Source organism: Rosa rugosa, chromosome 7 (assembly GCF_958449725.1).
Source record: "Rosa rugosa chromosome 7, drRosRugo1.1, whole genome shotgun sequence".
NCBI classification, from domain to species: Eukaryota; Viridiplantae; Streptophyta; class Magnoliopsida; order Rosales; family Rosaceae; genus Rosa; species Rosa rugosa.
In genome coordinates, this window is record NC_084826.1 from 25,678,658 (window position 1) to 25,684,657 (window position 6,000).

The window sequence follows — 6,000 nt, forward strand, 5'->3', positions numbered from 1 at the left end:
TTCCTCTTGCAATGTGTGTCTGTGATTTTGAGACGGATGCTAATTGGTCCTTTTTCTTCCAACACTTGAAGAGCTTGCTGGAACCTCAAGGTAGAGTGATTACATTTATTAGTGATCATGATGTTGGACTGTTGAGTGCTTTCGATAAGATATTTCCTGTTTATCCTCATCTTTTCTGTTACAAGCACTTGGCGCAAAACCTTATATAGTGGATGATTATTATGTTTAACTCTAGCATTACACTATCGAGAATTTGTGTTTCACTTGTTCTATATGGTATTCAAGGGCCCGAATTCGAACACATAAGAATCAGAACAATTTTAGTACGTCTGCACGTTAGTGATACTGTATGCATAGCGAGTGTTTTCTCAACATCAACTTGTACTGCAATTCCTTGTGTATCAGTTGCTGTACATAAAGAACTCCATGCCTTCATGCAAATATGTACAGTTAACAATAGAAACTTGCTTCAAAATTATCAGTTTGGTCATCTCATATCCAACATAGTCAAGCACGTACAAAGTTGCTAGGCTTTACCCAAAAATTGAGCAGAAGAGTCAAATATCTAAGATAGAAGGTTTGTTATATAGGGACAAGTGAGGTTAATTTTTTTTTTTTTTTTCTCTTTTTTTTTGTTTTTCTCTTGATCACAAATCATACATATATTGTAAACGCTAGTATTGTTGCTAGTTCATTAATTTCCGTATTTTAGTAACTACTAACTGGTTATTACTTTAGCACACAAAAGAAGCTAATGTCTTTGTAAAATAAGACTGGTCAGATTAGTTAGAAGAATTCTTTTCTGGATATCGAACAGCAATAACAAGCTCATTTTAACAGAAAGAGGTCATACTTAATTAAACTAGCTAGCACCACAACATTATCGATCTCCTAATTGGTTCTCTTGCTGGTGTATTGTGGAGCTCTTATCGATCGTTTTGTCTACTTTGTAAAAGTTGTTGTTGTTTTTTTTTTTAATATGGTTTTATTATAAAAGAAGAACAAAAGAAAAAAAAACTATGATTTCACGCATGAAAGGGTTGTGAAGAAGAGCTTTCATACTCCCAAGAGTAGAAGATGAAGGACACTACAGAACAAGTGTTTTTGAGGTTATCCTTCCTCTTAGAAGCTTGATACCTCACTAGCTTGGAGTGCTAAAGCCTTCCGAGGCATTTGAAAGCTTGATGTTTCTTAGTTGTGTTCTCTGAATTGGTTTGTTGCACTGGTTCCTCCGTTGTTTGTTCATGGGTTTAATCCTTTTTTCTTTTTTTTCAATAACCCATAACATTAAGGAACAAAAACCTTGTAGAGATGAAAAGCAAATGACAACAGGAAGTAGACTAGCAGGGAACAACTTTTCCATTATGAAGCTTTAAACGTGCATTTATAACATCTGGGAGCACAAACAAATTACCCAAGAAAAGAAAAACGTTTATACAAAAACAAGTAGATTTTACAACTTATCCTATTTCTTTTCCATCGAACCCAACAAAATATCTTCTATCCCGGCTAGCACTTGCTGAAGATCAAATGTGCAGGCTCAAGTTGTCTGCTAACAGTAGTAAGTTATATATCCAAACATTGCTGTCGTATTGAGATAACTAATTTACCTCATCTGTTTTCCTGTAAATTATATGGATACCAAGCTCAAGATCTCCATATCTATGAGCAGTTAGCTGCGAGATGAAAGAAGGCGGGTGCTTTTGAATGAATGCATTCATATGGAAGTAATCCCTGACCACCAGCTGCCAGAACCACAATCCCAATTGATTGGCTATGAAACCTAGGGCCACTCCAAAACCAACCCAGAACTCGTACAGAACTCAATTCTCAAGTTCCTTTTACCATCGTGAATACGAATCTCCATATGTCTTCCAACCCTCCCTACTGTTCCGACAATATGAGCTTCTCTCGAATGGAGAGCTCTAAAAATCTGGTTTTCTATAGCTGCTGCGTCTAGGACTCTGAAAATCTGAAGACTTTCTGTAGACGCCACGTTCCTTGCTTTCCTTTGCTGATTTTCTTATGTCTTCCTCAAGATCATATGCTAAAATTGGATTATGGAAGTTGATCATAATCCATTTGGAAGTTGATCCATCGAGTAATCAGTTTCAGAGGCTTTTCCCAGCTTATGCAGGCTATGTTCAAGGTTTTGAATTATGTCCTCCCGTGTTCTATGTCGATGGGGCTTTTGGGAAGAGTGTCTACAAGGGGCAGATTCTTTGTGCAACCAGAAGGAATGGAAATCAAGGTAATTTTCTTATGTCTATGTTCTTTTATTGGTATTTTAGTTGAAACTGTCTATTGCCCCCAATAAGAGTTTATTGCCTCCCAATAAGCTTTTATTTTCTTGTGATTTCTTTTCCTTTTTTGTCTCTATTATGTTTATTATTGTTTTTGGATTTTTTTTTTGTTGAAACTGTGGAGCGGCACGCTCCCATTGGCAGTACAACGGCACGCTAGAATCATCTATTGCCCCCTAATAAACTCACCTCTTTTTTTCTGTTTTGTGTAGGTTTCTTTCCTCTTGCAATGTGTGTCTGTGATTTTGCGACGGATGCTAATTGGTCATTTTTCTTCCAACACTTGAAGAGCTTGCTGGAACCTCAAGGTAGAGTGATTACGTTTATTAGTGATCGCGGTATTGGACCATTGAGTGCTTTCGATAAGATATTTCCTGTTTATCCTCATCTTTTCTGTTACAAGAACTTGGCGCAAAACCTTATATAGTGCATGATTATTATGTTTAACTCTAGCATTACACTACCGAGAATTTGTGTTTCACTTGTTCTATATGTATTCAAGGGCCCGAATTCAAACACATAAGAATCAGAACAATTTTAGTACGTCTGCACGTTAGTGATACTTTATGCATAGCGCGTGTTTTCTCAACATCAACTTGTACTGCAATTCCTTGTGTGTCAGTTGTTGTACATAAAGAACTCCATGCCTTCATGCAAATATGTACAGTTAATAATAGAAACTTACTTCAAAATTATTAGTTTGGTCATCTCATATCCAACAGAGTCAAGCACGTACAAAGTTGCTAGGCTTTACCCAAAAATTGAGCAGAATAGTCAAATATCTAAGATAGAAGGTTTGTTATATAGGGACAAGTGAACCCCCCTCCGATATCAAGTCAAAAAAAAACTCGGACTGCTTCCTTTGGTCTAGGGTTGGAAATTCTTCTCTTGTCCGGTGGCGCTCAGGGTCGGCTCAAGACTTGGCTCGTCAATGAGGAGCCGCTGCCGGACAGGTGATGTGCTATAGCCCTTCGACCTTTTAGGATTGTTGGCCTGAGGTGTTTAACAGACTAGTTGGTGTTAGTTCTCCAAAGCTCTGCTGCGGGACTGGAACGTCTTCTCCAGGTGGCGACGATGGCACCGTCAAGTTCATTAGTGGCTGGGACGCGGAGGCTCCGGATTGATTTTGGAATCGGGTCTGGCGACCATGCTCTGGTCAAGCAGCTTCTCAGTGTTGGCATCATGGTGGGACAACGGTTTCCTCGAGTCGTGGTCGTGGGGTGCACTTGTGGCAAGGGAGAAGTGCGCTTGCGGTGGCGGTTCCGATGGAGGGTGGGTAACGGTCGTACACAAGGAGGGGATGGAAACTGGGCTGGGCCGACTGTTTTGGGCCTTGGGTTTTGATTTTCCTTTGGGTCTGTTGGGCTCCAAATTAGTTAGATTATTCTTTCTAAGTTATCCCCTATTTTTCAGGGCCTATGCACTTTTTTGTGATTTATGTGCCTATTTACTATGTATGTTCATAATTCATAGGCTCGCTGAATAAGTGAGCACTGGTTGTCTAATGGGTGGTGCTAGCATACCACGTCCTAAACTCGCCCTAACATTGGCAAGGGAAGGTATGTATCCGTGCCATTCTGGCTTGAGATGAATGAATGATTTTGGTTCAAAAAATATAGGGACAAGTGAGGTTAAATTTTTTTTTTCTCTCTCTCTCTCTTTTTTTCGAGAGTTTCTATTAGGACCTCTTAATCTACTCACTAGACCTCTCTCAATTTTTAATTATTCAATGTCATATGTATCCTTATATAAAAAGACTGTTAAAGACAGCAAACTAATAAGGAAAATATATTTTTTCTCTGCAAAGATTTATAATAATGGAAACACATTTACAGTACTTTAATTATTCATTTCCATTTTATTTCTCATTTCATATTTCTCATTTTCTTTGTTTATAAAAGCTTTTAAAAAAAAAGAAAAAATTAAGAGAAAATGCATTCAAAATTAATTGGCAAATTATATAAAAATAAAACTATGATACAGAGGTCTTTCTCTTGAGGATCATGAAACGGGGGATAGAGAGCCCTCATGTAAACTAACCAAATAAGTTTGTGAGCGACATATAAGACAAAAATAAATAATAAAAGAACAGAGCGTGAACAAATTTAATATTGCAACCTATTTAAATTCCAGCATGCAACCATAAATCATAAAAACTAAGCTTTGAAAATCCATAATTTGTTGAAGGAATATCGATTTAGTGTGCCTTATCAAACTAGGAGTAGCAATAGGAGAGAAGGTTCTAGATTTCTCAATCCTACACGGATTGGTATTCCTTGTAACATTAGAACTAGTACTTTGTAATCCCTATATATAGGGCTCCTATTCTCAATAATAATACACATCTCTCTCTACAATTCTCTCTCGAATCTATTTTACTTAAACACGTTATCAGCACGAGCCCTAAACCACAAAAGCTAAAACCCAAAAACCTGAAAAGAAATTGTTCTCCTCAAAAATCTGCCGCAAGCTCCTAGCCCTCGCTAGCCTCGCTCGCTGCTGCTGCCCTGCGCGCCCCTGCGCCCACTGCTGCCCCGCACGCCTCCGCAGCCCCTGCTGCCCCGCGCGCACCTCCGCAGCCCCTAGCCCGAGCTAGCCAAGCCTTCGCTGCAGCCTGCTCCTTGCGCGCCCAGCGCTACGCGCCCCTGCGCTCCGTGCTGCCCGCCTACGCGCCCGTGCGTCTGCAGCCCCGCGTCACTGCACTACTGCTCCTGCAGCTCTGCCGCACATCTGCTGTCCCTGCAGCACCTACGCGCCCCTGCGCACGCATCCCTACTGCCCCTGCAGCACCAACGCACACCGACTGCACCTTTCCCCTTTCCTGTGCACGTCCGTCTGTTTGCAGGCTCCGAAACATCTAGTTTGGAACCTCAGATCAAAATCTTTTCTTCATCAAAGTTGTTCATCTCTGTCTCTTCCATCTGACCTCCGAATTTCAGCCTTATCGGAGTTATTTTGAGACCAGTACAACAATCAAAGTGAAAACTGTTCAGAAGAGAATTTGCTCCGAATTTCAACAAGCTTGACCTTATAAACATTCGCTGCACGCCTCTACTCGGATTGCTTCGCTCCATCACGCCTGCATCGACACGCGCGTGATTCAAATACAAGTAAGTATTCAAGAGTAAGTTTTGAAGTTCCTATAATTCAAATATTTCTTCTTTTCTCGGGGACTTGAAAACCTCCCTTCTTCTACATCCCACCTTTCTTATAATGTGGGTTCGATTCTTGAAAAGCGGAATCGTGGGGATTCACGCAATTAACGAACTAAGAGCGTTCGTAAGACTTCGGACTAAGAGCGTTCGTAAGACTTCGGACTAAGAGCGTCCGTAAGCATCGATTTAACGAACTAAGAGCGTTTGTATGCTACGGACTAAGAGCGTTCGTGAGCATCTATTTTGACCATTCAAACATCATTGTTTCGGTCTAATCCAATTATTCTTGGAAATCGATTTCTTGGTAGCATAGCTCGGAAATCTTATTTATATTAGTTTTCGTGGAAGCATTGACTCCGAAACTAACTTGTTCTTGTTTCATCTTTCAGGATGTCAAACATGAACAAACTCGATTTTGTTCCATTGGATTATGCAGGCAAAATGTACTTAATTTGGGTCACTGATGTCGAGATCCACATTATTGCCCGTGATTTATTGCATACAATCCAAGAGCTTTGTCCTATAGAAACAGCTCCAGACCC